Here is a 27,253-nt window from a genome sequence, read left to right on the forward strand (position 1 = left end):
TCCACAAAAATAAACAGGAGGCAATACTTTCAGAGCAATTTATGTAATGTCAGTGGCACAGCACCTGTATTGAATGCTACGAGAACACCATGAATTCTCTTGGTCAAGCTGCACGGTCCTCAATATAGGTGCATACTGCAACACATTCTCTTTAGAGTGGTTTTTCAGCATTGATGTAAGCCACTGTAGCTCTAGAAAGGAATGCACTAGAAGTAGTCTCAGTAATGCTGTAAGAAAATGAATCCAGTGTTTACAAAAAGACACAAAGAATTCTTCTAAAAGTTGGCCGGTCACAGTACTGCACCTCTCCATCTGCAAGTCAAGATTTACCCTCACCAACAGCAAGGTCGATGGGACATGAGGTGACTGAACCCAGTGCAGCACTGGGGCATTTCACAACAGCCCTCCCTTAAGAATTTTTCTAAATGAGGAAATGTGAGCATTAGCTCACTTTTACTGCATGAATGTAATGTAAGCGTTCAAACACTGGTCACATCTGACACAGACTTCAAGCAAAGACCTTGTGAAGAAGGCTACAATATCATGAGCAGTTTTTCTCCTATGTACAGATAGCCTTCACTAATAGAAGTGCTCCTTCGTCTTCCAACAGAGACTTCTTATTACCACACTTCAGTTAAAAGGATGAGGATGGCCAACAAACAACAAAAGTATTGCATATATGATTTAAAGTTACCTCCAAATACTTGACATACAAGCATTTCTTTTCCTTCCAATGCTAAGCATTACACCAGAACAACAACTTTATTTCAGATTGTGCAATGTTTGTTTTTAATAAGCGATGGATATACCCAGAAAGAATAACAACTGCAAAGTCAAATTGTCTTTATTACAGAAGATTCAGAGATGAGGCTTCCTCCCTTGTCACAAGACCAAAGGTTATCAAAAGAGTACTGTTTTTTGCCACATTCTTAACATTCCTAAACTGCAACTTCAAGCTACATACACTACTAGCAATTGTCTGCAGAAAACATAGGATTACTTAAATCATAAAATCCTGAGATGAGTACACTTTAGATCTCTCCCATTTGAGGCTTCTGATGAATTTACTGAGAAATGCAAGATTTGAGAATGCTTGTACTTCTCCACACTTTTCATAGCCTAAAGACTAGCAAGTGCACTCTGCTCATCCTCTCCACCTCTAACAGCTATGCAGCTTCACTCTACAGTCTGTGGTTGAACACAATTTTAATTCTCAAGGGGATTATACAGTTCATTTAACCTGGGGAAAAATGACAGGTTAACTCTCTGGACATGATTTCAATGGTCCTCTGCCAAAGGTGTAGGTCTTTCACACATGCAAATATGAGCATATTTCAGATGCTTCCAAGCACAGAACACCTAGTCAGCAAGAGGTTTCTAGTTCATGCCATCTCAACATTTTCCCTACTTCTACCAGGCTTTATGTCTATTTCTGAGCTCCTTACGTGCTTTTAACAACATGATGATGCTCAATGAAAAATAAAATCACTATCAAGACATTGGACTCATTTCTACTGAAATTTTAACCGTGCCCTCAAACGAACAGTCTCCCAAGTATTGGGCTACGGTCAGAAGGAACTTGCTCTGGAGTTCAGAATGTGTCTATTGCCAGTGAGTTCAAGTCTTTTGGAAAGTCCAAAACTCTTAAGATTTAAAGTAAGATGGAAAACCCTGGCACACTTCAGTGTTTTCACTCCACTCCCATGCCTAAAAGCTCACCATAGATGGCTAGTTCTGGTCTCATGTGGCTGTTAGCATCTCTTTACTTGTAATAAGCATGTAGATGGAAAGATCATGGTATCTCCTATTCCTAAGTCTGGTGAATGAGTAAGAAAAGTGCATTCTTTCAATTCCTCCCCATGACGCCTTACAAAACATCATCCATATCAATCAAATAACTTGCCGAATGACTCATGACTGTCGTATCTGAACAAAACAGTAGCACGCCAATAACCAGAATCAGAACATTAAAAATTATATAACTACATGATTAGAGAAAAGTGTATGAGTATTATGAATTCTGAATCTTAAGAATGGGTGGCATACTGCATCTCCTCAACACTGGAACAAAAAATATACATAAATTTACCAGCATACCTCCTGCCTTACCAAAAATAGGAAAAGTAATATTCATCACAAGAGACAAGAATTCAACACATTAAGTAGTCTGCGATTAAAATACCCTGAGTAAAGTAGATAATACCAAATTAGTTAATTGAAGAGCACCAAAACAGTCATTTACAAATAAAAAGAATACTTGACTATGTTTCCAAATTAGCAACTAACTGGAATTACATTTATTTGCTGTTTTAAAATAAGCAAGGAAGCAGATACACAAAGACATCTGGATTCACCCACCCTCTCAGATACATTGGGTTTTAACATTTAGGGAGAACTGAAGAAAACACACCACCTCTTTTCTTTCAATTTAATGTTACATTTGGCACAAATCTTCATGCTCAGAGAGAGATTTGGCTAGACAGCAGATGGAGTATTCCATTAAAACACAAGTGGAAAAATGTGCCCACCCTCCCAGTCAAAAACAGCAAATCAGTTCACAGTAACATCTGCCTGCAGATCACAAGATGCTCACATGGATGCTTTCTTACAAAATACTTTTTCCTTACTCCTGTCTAGAAACATACTTGTTTATAAGTGAATTCTGAAATTAAGGAGAGATTTTATTTTTTTTTTAAGGCAGCCTCTGGTATTATTCCTAGCAACATTCAGCTCCCTAGAAATGTGTGGAGAAACTTGAATAGCTTCAAACATAGGCAGATGTACAAAAGGTGATGAACGTCCAACAGGGCTCTCGAGTACTCTGTTCAGTAACAAGTGACTATTTCTACGTAAGTGTAACTAGGAGGAAGAAAAACTTAGTTTGCCTTAGAAAAAAATGTGGCAACATTAAAAAAAGAAAAAGCAGCATATTAATTGCAATTCTTCTGTGGTTCTGCTGCATTTCAATTAGTAACCACTTCATTTAAAGCTCTCAGTTCAGCAGCAGGCAACCCAACGAGCACATTTTTCATGGTGCAATTTCTAAAGCAAATAAAAGCAAAGGTAACTCTGGAGTGGTTTGTTAACTTATATAATTAGTCAGGAAACAAACAGTACAAATGAATAACAATCATGTTAAATGCATTCAGGAAGACCAGGTGACTTAAAAAAAATAGAAAAGGACAATTCTATGACAAGCACATTTACATCAAAGAACTATCTAAAATAAGACTTTTTTTTCTCCAAAAACTGTATGAACACTTTTCATACAGGACACTTAGCATTTCAACAGCAATTTACAAAATCTCCCTTTTTGCCCTCAAAACCAAGATGTCACCACTGGAGATAGAAATCTGTCTCTCATGCTCAGCAAGTTCACTCTCAATGATCTCAGACAGATGGAGGAAGAGGCCTAACAGGTTCAGCACCCTTTTTACTATTTGCAGCTAGAGCAGGATACAAGAGGTGTGCAGGAGGAGTGTTGAAGATAAGTGGAGAAGCACAAATGTGGGAGAAACCAATATACACAAATAAGTCACAAGCAATTAATGTCTCCAAAAGGCAGCTGAAGTAACTCCCTAAAACAAGAGCAGCTCACCAAGGACCAGCCTTGCATCTTCAGGAAGAAAACTCCTGAAGCTGGTGTCTCAAATTTGCAGCTGGAGTCAGCCTGATGGCTTTGAGAGTAAACTCATCCATGCTTAATCCCCATCAGCCAGCTACTAGCCCTGTTCAAGCTTACTTCTCAGAAATGTAACATCATAGGGAAAGAGTGTTGAGCAATTTTTCATTTCATTTTTAAAATGGAAACTAAATAAACTTTGTCTGTTAGCAGCACCTTTTCAAATCATGCCAGATTCCAAATTTTCCACCTATTGAAATTCACAAGGTTGCATCAAACACACACACTATCTCAAATCCGCTGGCTTGTCAGTTCACTTAAGAAATAAATGCCTAAAAGAAAAAACAAATCCCAAATTTAGACATTTGTTTGGCAGAATGTTTTGAAACAGTTTCTAATATCCTAGAAAATGCCTATCAACAGGTGTTAGTGATGCAGAAATGGGATCTGTTTACACAGATGCTCACATGCTACTGAACACTTCACCAAAAGGAGTAAGTTATGTGTGTTATTGCACACCATCTGATTGAGTAGTTTCAGTTTGTGTTTTGCTCTTAGCAGCGAGCAGATTTAGGAGCTGACCTTGTATTTGGATCAATTCACAAATGTGTACTGCATTTACAGAAAAAATGCAAGGATATATTGCTTTAAGACGTAAGCAAGGACATTATGTTGGCTGTAAAAGTTTTTTGGTTTTTTTTTCTGCACTGGGCAAACTACTTATCCAGTATTTCAGACTCGTGCCTTCATTATTCACTCTGAAGACGTCCCACTTGACAGCCCTGGGATATAGGATGCCACTGATACCACCAGCTCAGTTGGCTTCTCCCTCCAGGCTTCCCACACAACCAGTGAAAAGAAAAAGGTTCCCAGAAAAGGAGGTGACCCAAAGCACTGAAGTTAAATTCCTACTCAGCTACCCTGAGGAAGGGCCCCTCTGCCGTTACTGATTGCAAAAGAAGCCTAATGAAATGAGCTGATCAAGTCAGAAGCCTAAACTTAGAATTGTAACGTGTAATAACCACTGTTATTAATACTCCTGCCTTTTGCAGTTGAGACCATAAACTGAAATTGCACTAAGTTCAAACCTTTTTTTATTTTTTAAACTGATATCAGCTTTTCAGGGACCAGATGTCCTTCGTTTTTCTAGATAGACTGAGGTACAATAACCCATGGCTAACAAAGACAAGTGACACACTGCTGCAGAGGTTATGAGAAAGTAGGTTGCAATAAGGCAGGTGCAATGGTACAGAACGTAGAGTAGGCAAAAGCTTCTGTAAGGCCCAACACTTTTCTGTTGTTACACTGGAGAACTGTGAGACAGCCACCTCTGGAATTTTATTTCACACCGAAACGCACAAAACCCACACACACAACTGAACAGCCCCCAAACATCCCACACACAAACACCCAGGCAAGTAAAGCTGCCCGCCCACCCCAAGCCACCCTCTAAAAGCACCCAAATTAGAACAACCTCAGGACATACCGAAGTGCTGTGTGCACTATCAGACCATCGTTGCAGCAAAGGCCAAGCAGCACCTCCAGCACAAGGCAGGACACCAAGCCTGGCCTTTCCCACTGGGCAAGGAGAGTTTCTGCGAGAATCTCGGCAGCCCTTGAAGCTGCTGTCATGTGTCTGGAGGAAAAAATCCCAGCACACAGTACCACTCCCACAAAAAAGGGGATAGAGCTTGTTCTTATGTAAGTATGTATATTATTTAACACCCAAAAACAACAGTTCCATCATATATATGCAAAACGAGAAGTTGTGAGGAGCGGAAGGACAGCAAAAAAAAAACCAACAAGTATTTCTACTCTATTGTATCTATCCATTTTGTTTATTTGCCTCAGGGTAAGTCAAGGGCCCTCAAAACAATGGAGAACAAGGACCAATATTGATTTTCCTTTTCTTCTTCTGTTCTAGCACAAGGTAGACTGAAGTGAGAATAGATGCAAACACTACATGAATTATAAACTGTTATTTCCTGGGAAATTATCTTCTGGATCTGGAAATAAACAGAACACCTTACAGGTGAGGTAAACAATTACATGCCACCATCTTTTCAAGTGAACAAGCGATCCTGCTCTTGTGGTCATCTAAATGAGTTTTGCTTAGATTAAATAAACACATGCTGCTGAAATGCACGCATTGCTTCTGAGGTGGATGTGAAGGAGAAGGCCTAGGTAACAAAAATAGCTTTCAAATAGATGTTAGTATATTCATATTGCAAAGAACATAAAAGGAGGCAGGAAGCAGGGGAGGGAAGCGTCTCTTTCATATCATATTTAAGTGACAGTACAAGTAACAGTGACTTTTTTCCTGAACTGTTCACAGATATGGGTCCATTGCATAATCCTGCAATAATCTTGTAAATTCTATTCACATTTTTTATGAACATTACAGGAATTCACAGAATTAAAAGCAAAAATCGTGATTTTTTTTTTACTCGTCACTCAAAGAAACAGATGCAAAATAGAGCAAGTTTTCCTGTAAAAACAGCTTTGTCCTACTTTGTGAACTAGTTATTCCTAACTGTAGCAGCCTCCCCTCACACAGAATATTCTGTAGTGCTAAGATTCTCCATCTCTGTATATTAGATGTGATAAACAAGTAGGTTTATTCCAAACACAAATCCACACACACAACAGTGTAACAGCTGGCTGATGAAAGCAGATGTGTCTGTCTATCTCAAGCCTAAACCCATTTGGACGAGCAGTGCTAGGAAGAGGCACCCAAGGGAAGGGAAAAGAGGCACAACTTGGCGAAGAACTCAGAAAAGGGTGAAGGGAATGACTGCACACATTTTTGAGATTTCTTCCTGGCAAAAACTTCGACTAAGATAAATTTCACTGACATTTCTGCAGATACAGGGAGAAAAATCTCTGGAGATTCAATGTGAAAAGTTATTTAAAACATGTACAAATTTCATTTGATAGTCAGCCTATCAGTCAACCTGTTTTCTGCACTTCAGTGGAACAGGGAAAAAATATTTAAATCCTTAAAAAATAATATGGAAAAAGCATTTTCAATTTCAGAACAGTATTTTTAGGTCCACGTGGAAAGTTTCCAGCAAGGATACTTTACCTCAGTGACATCTTAGATGGTCTGTATGAAACTAATGCATCCAATAAGCAGATAACTCAACAATACAAATTAAAAAACAAATGCAAGTCCAATTCAATTGTACTTGATGATGCGGATTTCTAAAGTATCACAGGAAAAAAAAGAGGGAAAAAAAAGCCATTTCTGCAGTAAAAACAAATAAAGCCTAGCAGTATTAAGTTATTTTATACTTCAATGCTGTAAGAAACTTAAAAATAAACAAAACCAAAACCTCCTACAGACAACTTTTCCGGTAGTAGTTTCAAGGCAGAACCAACACCAGTTTACAAGAACAAAACCCTCTAACTAAAAGCCACATCACTTGGTCAGGAATTGTGCCTTGAGAAGAAAAGCTGCTGTTCCCTAGCTCCCGCACTCTGAAGAAACTAAGAAATCTTTCACACATTTTACATAACGTTTTCTTCAAGAGATCTCAAATCATCCCCTCAGATACTACCATCCTACACTACTCTAACCAGACCAGGCTGCTATAATAAGACACCTCCTAACCACCGCAGAAGCTGGAGAGTTCTCACTACTGCTTGCCTTTGTAGTATTTACTTGAGAAAGATGAACACGCAGTATTCTGCACAGTTAAGTACAGGTTTTGTTTATTTGCAACTCCATTTTCACAAGACATAAGCACATTTCTTTGGAATTTTCAAATGGAATATATAGAATTACAATCCAAAATTTGATAATGTCTCTTTACCAGACTTTCAAAAGCCCTCCCTTTACCAGAGAGAGATACTTCTCACCTCAGCTACACATTATTCGTGTCACCACTTTTTGGCAGTACCTACATTTATGGGCAACTGCTGTCAAGGAATAAGCACAGAAAAATTTCATCCAAAAACTCTGACGAGCACCTTGAGAGCTCACTGAGAATTGCAGCCACTGCCATCAGACCAGCCTAGCCTGCTACTGTCACAAAAACAGGCTCATATATCCCATGAGCTTTACGGTTTTGTTGCTCTCAAAGTTAAAAAATGAAATGCTTTGTTACCTATACATATTAGCTATAATATACATGAGGCCCGCTCCGAAAGTAATGCCTCCTATTCTATCACATCAGACCACTAAGTCAGACACAGATGTTGGTGGTGTGGCAGTAGAGGCCGAACCTGCCCAACAATATTCCATTACACTTTGTTGCCATGCAACAAATGGCAGCAGAGTGTGACAAAATGGTGTCTGACATGGAAGTGAGTATGGAGCAAAGCCATGTCACTGAAGTCCTTCATGTGGAAAAATGGCATCTACTGACATTCACTAACAACTGCTGAACGTTTATATGCATGTGAGCACAGTAAGGCAGTGTGTGGTGAATTTCAGAAGTGGTGACAGCAACAGTGGGTCACCTCTGCTGGCACAGATTGTTAAGAGCACAGCATGCAGGCACCTGTTCCATCTCTGGTGAAAATGCATAGCTCGTGATGGTGACTGCACTGAAAAGTGATGTTTTGTAGTTGAGAATCTGTTTTATTAGTAGAAGTAGTGTTACTATGATCTTTGTATTGGTTGTAGTTTGCATGGGAATAAAATAGAGGTGTTACTTTTGGAGCAACTTTTGTAGATGAGACCCTAGACAATTCCTCTTCGCTTACTGTGGTCCAGGCAAGACAAAAGGTTGGACACCCATATGCAAGAGCAAAACAGTGTATACGTTAAGACCAAGAAGAGTCAAAGTCAACCTTGAAAACAAGATAACAGCCCTCAGTTGAGTTCTGGCAAAATGGATAGAAGATGGCATTTCTCCTATGATTAAATTATTTTAACAAATAGCCTAAATATAGATGTCCTGGCTTCAAGTGACATGGATGGCATCTTCTCAGATGAAGGTAGCAGGTAGGAGTGGAAAAGCTGAGGGACTTCCAGCTAGAACTCACCCAGATAAACTAAGCCACAAGTCCCTTTCAGGTAAACACATAACAGAGCAAGACATAGTCAATGGAAACAGTTTGAAAGATGTAGAAAAACAGTTCTCTGCATTCAAAAAGGACTGACAATAAATAAGATGATAACATTATAATAGAAGATTATTATTATTGATGCATTATTATTATATATAATCCAGACTCTTTTCAGCAGTGCATGTTAATAGGACAAAGGGAAACGGCCACAAACTGAAGCATAGGAAGTTCTGCACAAATGTGTGCAAGAACTTATGCAAGATAAGGGTGATGGAGCACTGGCACAGGCTGCCCAGAGAGGTGGTGGAGTCTCCTTCCCTGGAGACATTCAAGGCCCATCTGTACACCCACCTATGCAATCTGGTCTAGGGGGCTGCTTTGGCAGGAGGTTGGACTGGATGATTTCTAGTGGTCCCTTCCAACCTCTACAGTTCTGTGACCCTGTGATATGCTTAGGATATAACAAAGAGCAATGCAAACAAAGGCAACAATGTCCTGAGGGTGCATGAATTACAGATTTGATGCATGTAATTCAAATATTTTCAACATTATATAATTCCCCAAGCAAAATTTTCTTCAACAGAGGCAGAATTCCTACTTTTTTCTTTACTGCTTATGAGTATTCTGGACTTGTCAACATAAGTACATATTTTAAAAGGCTATGAATTTGACTTGCAAACAATACTTGACAAAATCCTTTTAGGCTACTAGGAAAAATGAGTTTTATTAGGGAGAGCATTTATGTAGATTAGAAAGCAGCAGAGACAAAGAAAATACATAAGAACATAAGAACAAAAGAAATAGCTTTCAATAAGGCAAAAAGAGATCATGGGAGGGACACCCTCAGCTCTGCATCAGGCATAGCAATATTTCTTATATTCTTACACAAACTGGAAAGAAGGCAATACCCCACCCCACAATAAAAACCCTGAACAGCTGAAAACTCACAGATGACAAAATTATTTACAGTTGTTCAAAACTGGAAGATTAGAAAGATTAGAAAGAATTCCAGATGAACCACACAAGGCCAGGCCAAGGGGCAAATGAAATCTAGTCCATATCAATAAAAAGCAAAGTGCATTTAAATGAAAGAAGTGAAGCACTTGTTGGGTTTAACACTTCTAGAGCAACTCAGTATCTGAATCAAGTGTACAGCAAATAAAAGAAAATCACTGCTAGATATGCAAAGATTCAGCTGAGAAATATTCTTTTGCCATTCTAAAGATGAAAACATTCACATGATTATCTGAGGGATAATACTGACAACACTGTTGTGTGGCAGCACAAATCAGTAGCATGTTCCCATCAGAATGATGCATTCAGCTCTTATAATTTGATCTCAAGAAGAACCATCAGATGTAATAAAAGAATCAAAAAATAGAGACAAGAATAATTAGGAACAAAAAGATTGCTGCACAGAAAGAAGCTGAGAAGTCTGAAGCTATCACACTAACAAGAGATGGATGCATTACCTGAGATGTACAAAAAAAACCAAAACAAAACACTGAAGAAGTATAGGAAAGATTGCAGTGCTCTAATATATTTTCTGCATGCAGAAGCAAGGATATCTTTGAAATGGCAAGATGCTTACAGCAGCTAAAAGAAAATGTGTATGTTTGTTTAGATGGTTTGGTACTGTGGTTGTGCTTTGTTGTTATTTATTTTATTTTCATTCCCTGCTCAACTTGCACCATCTTTTGCCACAAGCTATGATGAAGACCTCAAAAGTTCAGAGAAAGATAACAGTTTATACAGTCCACGACAATGAATAAATGGTATGAGAAAGATTTGCAGGGTAGAAGAATTCCATAGTGCAGAATCAAACAGAACATGTTCAGAATTTCCCTAGTAGGGCTTCAACGTAACTGCTACCTTAGGAAAAACAACATTTTGGAGTATCTGGTGCGACCCTCCTGACTGGTAGGCAAAGGACAAACATAAGTTGCAGAACTGGTCCACTAGGATTCCTAATCCTCTTCAGAAGTCCAAAGTGGTGTTTCTACACAGTAAAGCAGAGGAAGCTGAGAACAAGAAGACAGATGAAGCTTTACTATGAGGGTTCAGTCTAGGGATGCTAGATCCAGTGTAGCTGACTCAAAGATACTGTTGTCTTTGCAATGTTTGTAACAAAAACTGCATTTACTGCACAAGAGATGGCCGTCACACTGAAGAAGCCTGGCACAAATGGCCTCCGTCAGCCACTATCACTTTGCAATTTCACAAGTGTTCTCATACAAGGTGTTTACAAGGGGAGCAAAATATTTTTGCCATTAATATTGGAATGCATACTCTTCATCAACTTATTCTAGAGTGTATGAACCCTGTGTTCTTCATGACAGTGTGAGAGATTTTTGTATCTTGAAACCACACCAGAACTAGTTTTGCCTGGCAGGCTTTCAGCACTTCATTTACATATGAGTCAATGCTTCTGCAATACAAACATTAATGATGCATTCCCCATTGTCCTCCTATTTATATTCACTGTTTAACCTGCAGGCATCCCAAGTTAATTAAACAAATCAATCCCATTGAGATAATTGCATCTCAAGCAAATTAACACAATTATCCTTTTTAAAAGAAAATCCAAGTAGTATCCACTGTATTTATTCATATAAATCATAAGCTGGATCCTCTCATTCTAGCTTCAGTGCCATCTAGGAACTAAGTCTTAAAATGAAAGGTATAATGACACGCGAAACCAGCTATCATTTGTCTGCTGCACCCAGCAGCTTCTCTATTTTCATCATTCACTGCACTGAAGTCAGAGGTGCCAGTCAGAAGTAAAGGTTCTCGGGGAAGAAGGAAACGAGGAGGGATCTCATTGCACTAGGCATGCTGCAGCTGTATCACTTTGAAAAGAGTCCCTCGTCTGGCACAGTACTGGCCCTTACAACCTTGGCAAGATAAGCAATGAGCTAGTTAATTCTGTATGTTGGGGTTACAGACACTGACCATTCTTTTTTCCTTCAGCTCAAACCCTCAGAAAACAGAAAACCCTCTGGAACAAAACTGAAATTCTGCTAATGATGTTGCAATCCACAGACAAGTTTACTCTAAACAGGACTCCTTTTTATTGGACTCCTGTTCAAAGCCTCAACTGGTCCAGAATCATGGGAAATACTGTGAGCAGTCCATCAGAGGGGAGGATGGGAAGAAGGAGGGAGCAAACAGACAGAACAGCGTTATCATCCCTACCCACCCTTCTCCCCTCAGCACTTACAGGTGTTTTTGTTTTAAGATGCAGCCTCAGCACACAAAATGCACCTTGGCCTTTTCAGGTCACTGCCCACCACCCACCCAAACCTCTATCCAATTGGGACCTGGCTGGCCATGGCAGGGTACACACACCCTTCTCCCAGCTCTGATAGCCACAGAAGTCACTGTGCCCAGCTCAGGGACACAGCAGCAGGCCAAGGAGGCCTCACGCTATCGAAGTCAGCTTGGCAGGGCGACTCTCAGAGTCCTCAAGGAAAAGTCAGCAGAAGCACTAAGCACCCCATAAACTAAAAATGGGAAAATCTGTAGAAGAAGCTGATAGGCAAAACCACAGCCTTGTCAGCTGAAGTATCTCAACAATTCTGCTCTTTCAAGAGGCATGAGGGCACTTACACCCTGTCCCTGGAGGTGTTCAAAGCCAGGCTGGATTGGGACTTCAGGCAGCCTGATCTAGGGGGAGGTGACCCTACACAGAGCACAAGGATTGCAACTGGATGGGCTTGAAGGTCCCTTCCAAGCCAACCCATTCTATGCAGCACATTCACGATGGCATGGGCCAAGCCCAGGCAAATGCCACCTACAGTTACTGCTTTGGGCTACACAAGGCTGTTCAGTGCTTTGCCCAAACACAGGAAACTCCATTTTAAAGCTTGTAAGAAACAAGAGGCAGGTGTGAGAGCACGCACGTGTGTACATGCATGCAGGAGACAGACAAAAATTGTTAAGGAGCATAACCAGTAATAACTGTCTTCTCATGTCTCTTTGCAGATGATTCAGCACAGGACGAGCATGCTCCTCCTCACCGTGCCTCCCACTGGCTGCTAGGCAACTGCGGCAGCACAGGGCAGACAGGCTTCAAGCACCAGCTTGTTCCTCCTTCTGAAGGAATTAAGGGGCTTAGCAGTGCATTAGCTGCAGGACCGAGTGACTGACGACTGGTAACTGGCTCTGAGTCTCCAGGAATTGTTACAGGGAAAAACAAAAGTGTTAACAAAAGCGGTGGGTGGGAGATGGGAGGACAGCAGGGCACCAGGCACTGATGGCAGTGGGGCATGCAGGTGATTCAAGGGAAGACTCCCCCCTCCTCTCTGCAAAAGTAAAATAAAAAAAATATTTTTTTTTTCAGTTTTACTTTTCACAGGAGATCTGTTCCAGAGATGCCTCAGTCCAGACCTGCAGTCTTTACCCAGCTGGCAAGGATCACCTGTAAGCCATGCAACATGGAGTGGCACTGCGGAGGCACTTGCAGGTACACAAACACCACTCACTTGTGCTGTGCCAGGAAATGGTAGAAACAGGAACAGGTAGAGAAATCCCTTCTGCAACCTCTTGGCAAGAAGTAATCAAGAGAGACATTTAAAATATAGTAATAACATTTCGCAGAATGATCACAGGAGGTGGTTTATGCTCTGTGCTTCCATTGACTATCCTAAAAATCCAGAGAAGTTTCACTACTTTCCTGTTAGGAAACTCACTGTAAGAGAGCCTTACATGGATCAAGGTTTCAAGTCCTACTCAAATAATATAGATAAGCAACTGAAGAAGTTAGTTCTGAAATTGCAAAGTGGGACAAGCAGGCAATCCTCCCCACCTTTTTATGACCATTCTGAACTGCACACTACATTTAGCATCCTCATTACCTCAACAAACCTTTGGCACTGCCAGAAATGATTTGTTTACTTATAAAAATGTATGCTTCAGAAAAGTTAGAAGCAGAAAACTTAATTTATATGGTGCACAAGTCTTTCACTAACCTAATTTTACACGGCATAAAAAAAATAATTCAGAATGGCTAAGGATATCTGTTTCTTATTATAAAACAAACTCAACATCATGTCAACTCTCAAACTGCATAAACTTTTACCTATATATATCATTTATAAGCCAGGGTCAAAACGGATAATAGAGCAGGAATACAAAGTACTTTATTACGGGGCAGCCTGGAAAAAAGAATAGCTAGCTTATCATGAAACATATTTAGAAAACCAGTTCTGTAACACAGAATCCACAGAGGAGGGATACAGATGTCCTGTCATAAAGAATTCATTATTTACAAATATACTACAGAACACTCCATTTACAATGAAGTACCATAAATAATTCATGCTAAATATGCGTCATAAGAGCAGACAGTTCCACAGAACAGGCAGTGGCATTTTCTCTGCCATTCTTGCCAAGATCCCTATACTCAGTGAAACAAAAACTATGTGCAACAGGTATTGAATTCTCCTTAAACGACACCACTTCACTGTTCGAAGTCTCCCCCACTAACATAGTTCGGATAGAGACTTCTACACAAATACTGTCACTGCAGCCACAATAAGTGCTAATCACTTCTGTTTAAGGCATAGAATTGTGCATGAGTTTTAATTTCATCCCCGTAAATAATACTGAATTCACAACTTCAGTTCAGAGCCTGTGTGCAGGGTTGCACAGCTCTACCTTGTGTTCACTGCTTTGACCTGAAGAAGCAAACACAGAAGCAGACAGGAAACTCAAGTAGTGTGACCTCTGCCATTGTGCAGAAAATTAGGGCAGCAGTTATTGTACAAACTGTGCCAGAGACTTGACACAGTGATGGAAACATTCCTCTAGTTTAGATTAGATTGAGACAAATTTTATTTCTAAATGAAAACTGACAGACGCCATTAAAAAAATAAATAAATCAGTCATGCAGATTCATTCTAATAGGTGGAGGATTTCTAGAGCACTAGGTTTTATTTTTCCATGACCCATGCAGACACATCTATTTCCCAAAAGATTAAGCAAAAATTACATAAAGCACCTGATTGTAAGTTTGGGGGAAAGAACAGTTGCTGCTTTACGAAGCAAGTTCTTCTCCAGCAGGATACCTGTATGGATGCAAAACTTCATTTGTCTGAGTTCCTTTATCCTCCTGAAAACAAACAAACAACCTCAGAAGTCATCTTGTTCTAACTACAGATGCCCTTCTCAACACGGACAGATAGGCTGGACTAGATGACTGTTTTTCTTCTTTTGAAAGCACAAGTAAGTTTGGCAAAGAAAAAAGAAAGAACAAAATATAAACCACGCCAGCCTGGTACTGGTAATAAGTAAAAGCACAAACATCAGTCTTGGACAGCGTGTCATTGCACACCATCAGATGATCTCTATCCCTTCCACAGATCTTGAAAGCAGAACAGACCACTGTGTCCATCCATCTGACCTTCCTCCCAAGATGGGCTGAAGACCAGAACATATGTACCAGCAAAAATCTCCCTTGCTAACAGCATCTAGTTCCAATTCACAAGCATGTGATCAGGAATCTTTCACATTCAAAGGGATTTGTTTCAGTGAGTAATTTACCCTATTAAATAATTTGTGTGTTACAACTAGCCCAGATTCATCTGGTTTCAACTTTCAGCTATTCAGTCTCATTACACATCCTCCTACTAAACTGGAGAGCTTTGTGTTTTCTGTCTCCTCTATAGACATTCGTGAAATGCAGCTCAGCCACTTCCCTTAAAGTAGGCATGCTAGGCTTTTTTTTTTTTTTAATTAAAAAAAAAAAAAAGAAATCTAACAGTGAAAAAGGTTTTCTAACTGCAATCAATCTCTCAGCTTTCTGAAAATGTATGTTGTTTTTTTAAGCTTTTTTTTTTTCCTAAAGCAGGCACGTAAGTACTGGACTAAGCATTCACGTAACGATTTTGTGCTATTATACACTGGTAATACCATATACTCCTACAGTAAACATTTAGCTTTTGTGTCCAAAGACTGCATCCAATCTTTCAGTGGTATTACAAGCACTCTGTATTTTGTTAGCTTAACATTAACCCCCCCAACTTCTTTGTAATGTAAAATGCTTTCCAGAATGTAGTTAAGTATTTCCCCCTGCATAACGTACAGAGGTGGACTGGTCTGTGCAAACATACTACTCAAGTCCACACAAAAAGGGAATTAATCTCATGTGAGACAAAGAACATATCATTATTTACCATACCCCTGGTCCTTGGTGGCATTGTCAAATTTAACTAAAAGTAACTTTGTTTAGCATGACTATTGGTGATCCAGAAATAATTTTACCTCAATTCTTCCAACTAAAAGCTCATAGTTACTTCTCACTCCCCTTTGCAAACAATTGCATTGCTTCATCACTTGTTTATACTTACTGCCATTATTTCTCTACTTGTCTAATACACATAAAATACAAATCCTGGCATAAAATTTGTTCCTCTTTGCAGAAAAATATTGAAGAGTATATATTTTATGTCCTCACAAGTAACAGTACAGCATATTACTGTATACTGGTCCATTCCGAGCACTGGATATGATATTTTAAACGCAGCCTTCACTTTCCCACACACTAAAAAGATCCATGAGTTAAAATAAATCCTGGGTAAGTGCATGCAGGATTGTGGTTTGTTGCTTGTTCGTTGTGTTTTTTTTTGTTTTTGTTTTTTTTCGAGTACCTAATAAAGCATCAGCAACATTAACATTATGGTTATTAGTTTACTTAATATGATGATGTTCCATTAGAAAAAAAGATAATATAATTGTAGGCTGGAAATTAACTATGGAAACATGTTGATATAGTTATATGGAGTCATGAAACTTTTTCAAATGTAGGGGCACTGTGTCTACAATACAGTTTAAACAAGTTAACTTATCTCATCTGTATATGCATAATAAACTTTTGCTCTATGCTATCATATCAGATACTCATTATTCCAGTACAAAAATGTTTGCTTGTTTATATATATACATACACACACACGCACACACACTAGCTCACACAAACTTGAAGTTGAGAGAGCACAACTTGTTATAAAATAGTGCTTCCCATGCTTTGGCTCAAAAAGAATTCATGTTAATAGACAAAAGTACTCACACAGTTATACTTAATCTTTTTTTAAGAGTACAGAAGCTATCTTTTAGACAAACGAAACCAGCATTGTGACGCTGTGCTAGAAAAGGAGCATGCAGAAGTAGGAATGGGCAGAAGTGCCTGAACCCAGTGTCAAAGAAGCCAGAAGTCAGCTGATGTTACAGGCTCTGAGATGACTCTTGAAAACCAAGGACTGAGTCAAACCCCAAGTACCCACTGCTGCTTTAGCCCACATGGATTTATTTAGGGCACAGAAACACTAATGTAAGTCTAGGCTAAAGTTTAATAGAGTTTTAACTTTTTAACAAAGGTCAAAGTTTCAACACATCTCTTGAGGTTAGCACTGCTTCAGTAAAACCAGTGCAGCTATTCACTGAACCCCAGTTCAACACCAGATTAATTACTAGCCACAGAGCCTTGCCTAGAATATTTAACTGATTAGCTAACATACTTACCAGAGCCCATATATTAAAAAAAAAAAAACAACAACAACAAAAAACAACCTCAGCTTAATTAGAGCTAAAGAGCTCAAAATATGTCCAATTTCTCTATCAGAAGAGCACCAGGATCATCAGCACTTCCTAAGTAGCCAAGTTGAGGACTCATCTGATTAAGAGGTTTGGGTTTTTGTTCCAATCCACATAATTAACCCAAAAGGTAGTAATTTGAGTGCACTAGTATCCAAAGCAAGAAATGGACAGGGTTTTCAATTCTCACCTGCTCACAGGAAGTTCACACCTCACTGTTACCAACTAAAATATAACAGAAATACAAGCAGCTCCAACCATCTGCTAACCTTTCCCATTCGCTATGAGCTGGCTTCAAACAAACCAAGAGATCTTTTTAAAATGTCATGCCTTGGGTTGCAGAAGGGCAGCCTGGGCCAGGCAGACAGAGAAACTCAGGTCAAGTATAACTGTCCCAGAGGACAACACAGATGTCTCCTCACTACAAAACACGTCTGAGCTTCAGGTCTACTGAGTTGATCAGAGTCATCACCTGAAACGAGAAGCCTATCATGGACATGCAGCTTAAAATGCTGCTCGTTGTGACTCTGCTGGAAGGTTATATATTGGCCTTTTTGATGCTTTTCAAGTAAGATCCAAATGACAAAGTAGGCCAAGAGACTGTTTCTTTAAACACCAAATTTCTAATATAGGCTCTCTCCAGTCACTTAGCACTGCATTTGTCTTTTGTGGTTGAGCTTATTTCCTATTTAAGAGAAGGACTGTAATAGTTCCTGGTTTGTCACATTTTCTTCAAATAAGATGTTTCAGCAGCAGCTTCCTCTTGCAGTGCACTATTCTGTCTTGGTGAGCACCATGTTTCCCCTCACCCTGCTCAGAAGGACTCAGTCACCTACAAAAAACATTTACAGATGTGAGGCAATAAGACAAAAGAGTTCAAAACCCTATCTATGACAGTCCGTGGGATTTTTCCACCATAATAGATTGACTTCTCCCTTTTCCATCTGTACTTTCCAGCTATTTCAAAACTATGAACAGATGTTTCTCTAGCTACACAGATCGGGCACACTTCATTTTCCTTATCGTTTAAGGGATGCACATGAACTATTTTGTATTAATAATAAGAACACTCTGGACTTTGTAAAGCTTTATTTGAAGCATTCTGTGATCTTCCTCTGAAAGCACTAATTTAGCACCTTCACAGTAATTCTGAAGCCTGTATTCTAACTTGTTGCACACAGGTGGAAGCTCAGAGGCACAGTCAGGCTGAAGCAACTGGCTCCTGGTGGAACCATAGGAAGAACTTATATCCTGCCTTCCCTCATTCATTCTGTATTTCAACATGCCTGACCAAAGCTTGCTCCCACACTTCCTGCCCCATATTTGACTTCAGAAAACATAGCTGCTTCTTCCCTCTTTTAGTCACTGGCAGAACTTCCCAGAGAGCTTTTTTTTTCCAAGGATTTTCCAAGGTTAAATAGTTAAATCATTAATAGTTAAATCATATTTTCATCATCTCTTAATGAAACTACCTACACACACACAAAAAAAATTCTCCCAACAGCAATCTACATGGCTATGTTTTTAGATTCCAGGTAACAGCTACACTAGTTGAATATGAAAAGCTAATATTAACCCCTTTCAAATGAAAATAATACTCTCAGGATCTGTTCTTTAAAAATAATTTGTTTGGATATGCAAGGGACTGCTAGTCAAATATCATGAAAGTCTCAATTTGTTTTAAACAGGAGAGAAAGAACACAGGTCAGTCTTTGTATGTGAAGAATAGCTGAAGATGACAGAAACTTCCTATGCAATTGTGCAGTTGTATTTCTTTAGTAAGAAGTAAATGTAAGCATACACAAAAGAGAGGACAAGCAACCAAAAATGATTAACATTTTAATACTACGGTAATATCTGAGTAAGGAAGTAATGTCAAATTTAACCAATAATGAAAACCAAAATCATATATGAAAAGAAGGCAGGTCAAATGAGCATAAACTTGTCTTACGTAGCAGACATCACAGGAGCTCCTAACTGTACATGACTCACTAGCACATAAAGAACATTATTTGATTCTCACACAAGGATCCACCGCCACGGCATGTGGTCACACAACAGTCTTGTTTCGACAAAAGCACTTCAGTCATACAAGATAATACCTTGTCATTAACCGCTGCCAGCTACAGTTTTCCTAAATGATGGCCACTACTACCTTTACTCAAACCTCATGCAACAACAGGTCTCACCAGAAACCGTTGGTTGAACTTCAGGTTAATCTACAGATGACCCCCATGCATTTTGAAGCTAAATTAAACACAAAATAGAGCTAATCTCCTTTTTTCTCTCAAGTCTTTAAACCACAAAGCAGCCCAAGACTTGTCTCTTCACTAGGGTATTCAGAGCATGCCATCCTACTTCTTTTGTTCCCTCACATCATGACAAAAACTGGGAGAAGAAACAAGAACACACTTACAGACAGATCCAACTCTCAACCCAAAACTCAAGAACAGCTGGTTTCTCCAATTAATTCACACACAGTATGTACATTTACCTACTGCTAGAGAGAATAAAGAATCTCCTTGAGGGCTTCTCAGGATAAACGGAAACTTTCTAGGCATCCAGGTCCATCCAAAACGCTATTAAATGCAAAAGTACTTCATCACCTTCTCTTAAGGCTATAAAAGGACATCAGTTTTTTGTTTGATTGTTGTTGTTGTTTGATTGTTTTAGTTGTAAGCTTGCAGAGGAAAGCAGAGAAAAAAAAGGAGAATTTCTTCTTCCAAGCTGTCTATTTAAGAAATTTGGAGTAAGTTTAAGCGGGACACAAGCCTACTCATTTGCCTGTCTAAAACACACTGACTAGGAAAAGGGTCAGTGAATGTATATGTTTTCTTTTATAAGCAGCAGCATGTAATCAGAATAATATTCACACTTTCAAACTAGAAATGAAAAGGATTGAAGTGACACCACTAGTATTTAACATGGCTAAGATCTATCTAAGCCTACAAAAGGCAGATCCAAGAGAGAGTATTCCCTAGCCACCAAAAGATAGCTTTGGTGGGTGGGTACCCATTCCTCCAGCCCCCAGACTTCCTGGGCTGCCCTAAGCAAATTCCTCAAGTCACAAATGGGCAGTGAGATGCATAAAAAGAGGCTGCATAAAACGTCCCTGTGGAAACAAAGGCACTGACCTTTTTAATCTCTAAGTGGTATTCAAATACTATACTCACAGGTAATCGTTAAAATGACTCATTAAAGTAGCATACTGTTAAGGCTCAGCATTTGAAATCAAAAGGCTAATGAAGTACTGAGCAACAAGCTTTTTTACCCCTTGATAAAATGGAAGAGGAAAAAAGAACCCAGCCCTGTTTGCACACTTTGCAGACAAATTCCCTTTGAAGTTTTAACTTTTTTCCTTCCTGTTTAACAAAATTACTTCAACAATATAAAAGTTGGAAATAACACCACCTCAGAAGCAGAAAGTTCCTCTATTCCTTATTGGTAAGCAGCACACAGACCAAAGAAAAAAAAAGCCACAGGAAATTGAGAGCTATTTATTTAGTTTTAGCCAAGTCTTTATGAGACTGTACATTTTGACTATTAGTTGATGCTACTACACAACTGACTAGCACTCAAACCCATCAAACTAGACCAAAAAAAAAAAAAGCATCAACGCAAAATTTTACCTTCAAAAAGAACACAAGTGGCATGAATACAATTCTCTAGAAAATGCTACTTAGCAAAAACAAAACAGCAACTCCTCCACATATTTGCAATATTTAAAACAAAGAATACAAAGTAGTGATTAAGGTCACACAAGCCCGATCTAGAAAGTACAAGTAGCTCAGTTAAGAGAGTCAAAATCGTTTATACATTATCTCTAATGACACCATGTACCCCACTTCCTTTCACATTTTTTGAGGTCCTGAGGGGACGTCAGCCATTGCCTTTACCAAGGATCTGAAAGAAGGTGTGAAATCACTTGCCTGCACAGAACACACAACCTCAAGCAACAGTGAGCCATAACGGAATCAAGTTAGTTTCTGGTAATGGCTTTTTCTGTTTAGGTATAGTTTACCAAAACAACTAGGTTAAATATAGCAATAATGCAAAAGTTAACAATCTTACATGAATAAAAGAGAATCACAAGAAACACCCCAGGGCAACAATCCTGTAAAAAGCCTGCGGGACATAGCAGCCACAATGTAGACACAGAACTTCCTGCACAATCCTGCAGCTAAGCAAGGAAATGTAGCCACTGGATGGATAAGAACATGACTTTGTATGAGGCAGGGTGGGAGGGAGAGTATTATCTAAGATAAATAGCAGCAAGAACAACATGCGTTTCTCTTCTGTTCACTGAAGAAAATACAACAAGAATAGCTAAAGATTAAAAAAAAATAAACAGCACCACATTTTATATCGAGAGTTAAAGAGTCAGCGTATTTGGTTTATCAAAGAGGATAACAGTTATCAGTGACTTAGTGACAAAACAGCTAGATGTCTCTACAAAAATTTACTCAAAAGATAAGGAATGTATTAGTCAAAACTAAGTCCAATGAGATGCTGCTGGGCAGAGGAAAACATTTTGAGGGCTTCAGAATTAATCTCTTCTGTCTGACTATGTAATTACAGTTAATTGATATGATGTGTAGCATGCTCAGACATTTATCAGCAGCAAGCTGGCAAAATGTAGTATCCACAAGAAATACTTCATCTTACACAGCTGACTAAAGCTGTGTCCCATTCCTCTGGTGTTTACACCTTCTCCAGTTCATAGCAATACCATACATCAGACACGTAGACCTCTGCAGCAAGGTAAAGCCAGCCAGTTTAGCTCTCGAAGGACAACTTCAGAAGCAGAAGTTGTTCCCTGTGCAATATTTGAAATATTAAAACCAAAGTTCACCATTCCAGGTCTTTAACATTCTCTGTGACCTCAGCTTAAGGTATTTTAAGGATATTTCCAGCGCCCTAGGGCAGACTGCAAGCCACAGATCTGCTGCTCTAGCTAGTAATAACTGGAGTTGGAGACTCAAATTTTTGTGTGGCTATCTGAGGGACATGAAGTGAACTTCCCAAATAATTTCTGAAGGTAGATCTGAGCACAAAAGCTCACAACGCTAAGATCTCCTCTCCCCACTTTTCTGCTCATAGCAACTTGCATTAAACAAGGACGCCTGGACAGGCATTATACTACATTCACCTCATGGATAAAGAGACAACAGTTTTCCATACTTCTGCATTCTTGGCAAAACACTCCACTACTGCATTCCTAAATACCCAAGAACGCACAGAGCACAAAAAACCAGAACCATCTGTGTCTCCTGGAGGGAAACGAACACAATCTACAACTGCAACATGTTGCATGCTGTCATTTATAGTTGAGAGTGAGCAACTCTACAAAGTGACAACAGAAGTTACAGTCCTTCCATGGAAGTCACCAACTGAGAGATCATGATCCTTCACTAGTAAAGCACTGGAGAGGTAACAGAAGCTCATTCTGAGGACACACGTGGATAAGTGTATTTCACAGAACGTGTTTTCTAAAACTACAGATGATTCTTTGGCATTTATGAAGCCCACAGATGACCAGTTATCCCTATATTTTTGGGGCATGCTGGCTGAGTAGGCAGCCCGAAAGGTTTGCCTCTGAGGCTGCAGGCAGGTTGCCACCCAACAAGTGACACTGAGAGCTGACCCCCCCTCGTATCTCCTCCACCTAGACACATGGCACAGGGCAAGCTCAGCTTCTCAAGGCATCAGCTCTTTCAACAGGAACAGGAACGCACCGCTTGCAGTTGAGAGTCAATCATGAGCTAAGAGTACAACAGTGAGCAAACTTCTGGTGTTTTCAGAGCATAGCCATCAGCTGAACTAATATTTTCCTTTACTTTAAATATCTAGAGCATTGTAAGTTTAATTTCAAATGTGAATTCTGTAACTTTCCCCTCACTGCATTGTCCCCAACGTTTTTGGAAATTTTGGATTTTTTTTTTTTTGAACCCTGGAGTCACTAGCACTTCTCAGGTTGGCAACAGAAGCCAGAGCTTGGAAACTGCAGGAACTCCACCCAGAATGAGTTTCAGAGAAAAAAAGCAGAACATTTCCCTATCTCTCTACATCAGCAGTGAAACCTTAGTCTCTCTGCTAGAATTTCACCATCATTCTCAACTAAAATTTCTCTTTTAACCCTCCCAAACCCTGCCTCTAATTCACTTAGGAAAAGATTGGTATGAAGAGTAGAAAGCCAAGAGAGACATGGGGAAAAAGAAGGTAAGGTGAGGAAGGGTACAATCCAGCATTGGTGGTTAGCATTTTAGTATTGAGAGTCAATCTGATTTGTTTCAGAAGTTAAGAGGTAAAAAACTCCCCCAAAACAAACCCCCAAACCTTTTGTGTTTTTTGTAGCTAAGGTTTCTGAACAGGATCTGAGATAGGCTTCTCTGCACCAACTGTAATAACACATGGTAGCATCTCGATTCCTACAGCACCTTGTACAACAATTAATCATTTCAGCAATAAGCTACAAACGAGTATTATCCCCTTGTTACTGAAAGGAGAGCTGACTCAAAGAGGAGCTAGGGAGTTGCCCCAAACCACAGGGTAGTCATTAGCAGAACTGCAGTTACAAGTTCCTGGCTTCCAGTGCTATTTTCACACCTGAATTGTAGAGCAGGCACATAGCATGCTCACCAGGTGAAGGTCACCTGATCTGCATGCCTCATCTCCTGGCTCTGGCCAAGCTGTCAGTGCAGCAGATGCACCCAGCCCAGGGATTCAGGTCATAAAAATAACTCTAAGGAGAACTAAGAGCCAGTAGTTGTGTCAGGTTAGTGCCCCGCACTGGCTCACTGAGCAGTCACGCAAGTGGCAGAGATGGTGCTGGGGGCACTAAAAGATAGCCAACATTGCAACCCAACCCAAGGTGCAATGACAACTGCACTCCATCTTGTTTGTGCTTACGTACTCAGAGGGGAACTTCAGATCAGTTCACTTTTCAATCAAAAAGTGAAATGGCTCTTTCCATTTTAGCCCCAAAGCTTGACTGTGCATTTTACAGTGCTGATTACGGTTTCTCTTAGTTGTTTGATCAAGACTGAAGACAAGTTACCTGCGTCCTACAGAACCACACAGATCACCATGTGGATACCCTACAGTGAAAGGTGACCTTTATCGCAAAGATAGCTTGAGAAACATTAGATAGGTCAATTGTCCATCTGAACATTTACGGAAGCACAGATCTTAGAATAACAAGCATGGAAACCTAGTGCAAGAGATATGGGAAAGGGGAAGCGAGTATTCCACTTTAAAAGCAGAACCACAGATATTTGCTTTTCATAACATGATCAGTCTTAATTTATATATAAACTTCTAACTAGGCTTCTGTTATGTTAGTTGAATGTATTCTCCCACTTTCTATATTCTGCTTAGTATTAGCAGCGCTGAGTTCTCCAAACACTCCTTCTAACTCACTTCATCCTTTGAAGCTGACACTTATCTACACAGTCAGGCACTGAAGTAATTTATTCTTTCAGAAGTGTTAAGCATTTACAACTTGCAACATCAAGTTGTGCAAATATTCAAATTTTCTGGAAGAAAAAGAAAAGGAAAAAGCATTTACCTTGATGTCTACATTTATGTAGATATTTTCTCCCCCCAAAACTTTGTTATTTAGAAGCTTTTCCTTATGCATGAGAGATTTCCCATTTTCCTCCCTGTACATTCCAGGTACTTTCCACGTTCTGTGACAAAATAACACAAGAAAGGGAACTCAAAATACCTGTTGCTTTTTTATTCAAACAAACTCTCTTACTTTGAATGCTTCTCTAAGATGTCTTCTAAGGAGACAAAAATACTCATAAGCAATGTCAAAGGAAATTAGTAATTCTAATCTAACAGTGATGCCAAAAATCTGCACGTATGTGCATTAACATAAGAAGAATCTACATTGCACCAACCAGATTAGACAGAAATCATTCTCTCACTTTACCTCAGCCTGGTCTCATCAAAACCACTTGTTATTCCCCGTTAAAAAAAAAAAAAGAAAAAGAAATAACACAAGCAAGAACAGAACATCCAAAATGTGGAGGGGAAAAAAAACAACATAAATACTAAAGCGTGACACTTAACTTCTCAATGTATTAAATAGGTGTTTTTCACTGCCAAGAATCATTCAAAAAGAACAACCAGAAATGTTTGCAAAACAGATTGCTACTATAAAATGCATTAAAACAGCATGCCACAGCTATTAATAACAGAGTATACATCAACACACTGCTTTTCAGATAATCAATATTAATTGGCAATCTAATTTGGAACTGTTAAGACAAGTGACCTAGGAAAAGCAATCCATCAGGTCCAAGCTAACAGAAGGTGAAAGTAGGCCTGGTAACAGTTACTTCCCTGTCATTTCCTTTCAGAAACGACACAACGCTGTCTCAATGATCAAAGCCATTTTTATCGCACAGATGTACCTTTGAAAATAGATTACGTCTTATAGAAGGATTTTATGTTTATGATCCAAATTATCAGGCAACTCCTGTAGTTCACAAGGGCCTCGGGCTCCTTGGAAGAAAGCAAGAAAGGCACAGGGAAATATGGGGAAAGGAAAAGAATGTGTTGGGTGAAAGCTCTGGCATGCATCAACATCAGCACAAGCGCATCGTGTCTCACGATCATCTTGTGAATGCTTCATAAGTACTACACCAGAAGTAGCAGTAACAGGGAACAGGTTAGGAAATCTCCATTACAACTGTAAGCAACTATATATACGTAACAACAAGGAACAGCAGACAACGGTGGCCTTGAGTAAGAAAGAGTTTGAACAGGACCATCGTCTTCTTCCTGTGAGGAAGACAGGAAGTAGGACAGCATCACCTCTGTCCCAGGCTGCTGTAGAAGGAACAAATGACGTCCTTCTGATAGCCAAGAGAAGATAAAGAGGTATGGACATTCGTAGCTCCAGATTAATTTCAACCCTGAAATGGTATCACACAAAGCAAAGGCACAACCTTCTAGAGGTAAAAGACGAGAGCCAGCAGGAAGTGCTAACTTCACTCTCAGAATCTCATTTCAAAGCCAATCCTATGATTTCTTAGGACTGGACTCATTATTTGTACCTACAAGGGGCTGACAATAAAGCCATGGTGAGAAAAGGTATCAACACCTTAAGCTGCAGAACATGCTTGAGATGCAAAGGTCCCTCAGTGTCTGTTCTGGATCTGACTGTGTAGGCCAAATAAATAAATAAAACTGCCCAGCTTAAAGAACACAGATTTATGAATATCCACTTAGCAGCAAAGAGCAATGCTATTAAAAAAAAAAAACGAATGATTTAGATCAATCCAGTAAGTATGAGAAGCAGTACCTTAAGAAAGCTAGCAGCTGAGAGAGTACTGAGGCAGAGTCCACAGTACTGCATTTGCACCAGAAAAATAAAATGATTTCCAAAATCAAAAGAATCTGCTAGTCCAAATCAGCCTGAACACAAACATTCACAGTTAACTCACGCGTGACTCCACACGGGTAATGGCAACACCATGGCTGTGGCCCCCATCATGGTGATGCTGAAAGCCACCACTCAAGGGGATGGCAGTTCAGCTCAGCTGAACACTCTAAGAAGTCTTGAATGCAGATGTAATTACCCATTCTTGGAACATAGGTAGGCCAGTTCCAACATGTGGGAGTGAAGAAGATGGTTTACATAACAAGCAAGGTATGCATTTACATAATAGCACTGCAGACTGCCAGACCTCTCACCTGAAGAGCTGTATTTTACCTGCTATGTGCATACTGACTACTCAAAGGTGGACTCCTAAGCCATTAAATTAAATATTCATAGTACAATTCAACGGTGATATGGAAGGGTGTGTCTAGAACAGACAAAGGGAAAACTGTCCAACACTTGCAGAAGACTACGAAACAAGTGAGCCTTTGATTCTTGCATACTCCATGCTGGGCTAAGGGCCACCTAAAGTTTTCAACTCTTGATTGGGTAGCCACCCTCCAAAACAGTAACTCCACTAAGCAAACAAAACTGAAATGGAAAAAAAATAAATCACGTCTGGCTACAAGAGC

The 27,253-nt window shown here is 39.5% G+C and overlaps 1 protein-coding gene across 4 annotated transcripts in view; it reads right to left on the reverse strand.

The window, feature by feature from the left end:
• Positions 1-27,253, reverse strand: part of TRERF1 (transcriptional regulating factor 1) — a 98,374-nt gene that overhangs the window by 42,627 nt on the left and 28,494 nt on the right. The window lies entirely within an intron of this gene.

This window comes from Cyrtonyx montezumae, unplaced genomic scaffold, assembly GCF_038088225.1.
Source record: "Cyrtonyx montezumae isolate F1298 unplaced genomic scaffold, pur_monq_1.0 scaffold_0, whole genome shotgun sequence".
Lineage (NCBI taxonomy): Eukaryota > Metazoa > Chordata > Aves > Galliformes > Odontophoridae > Cyrtonyx > Cyrtonyx montezumae.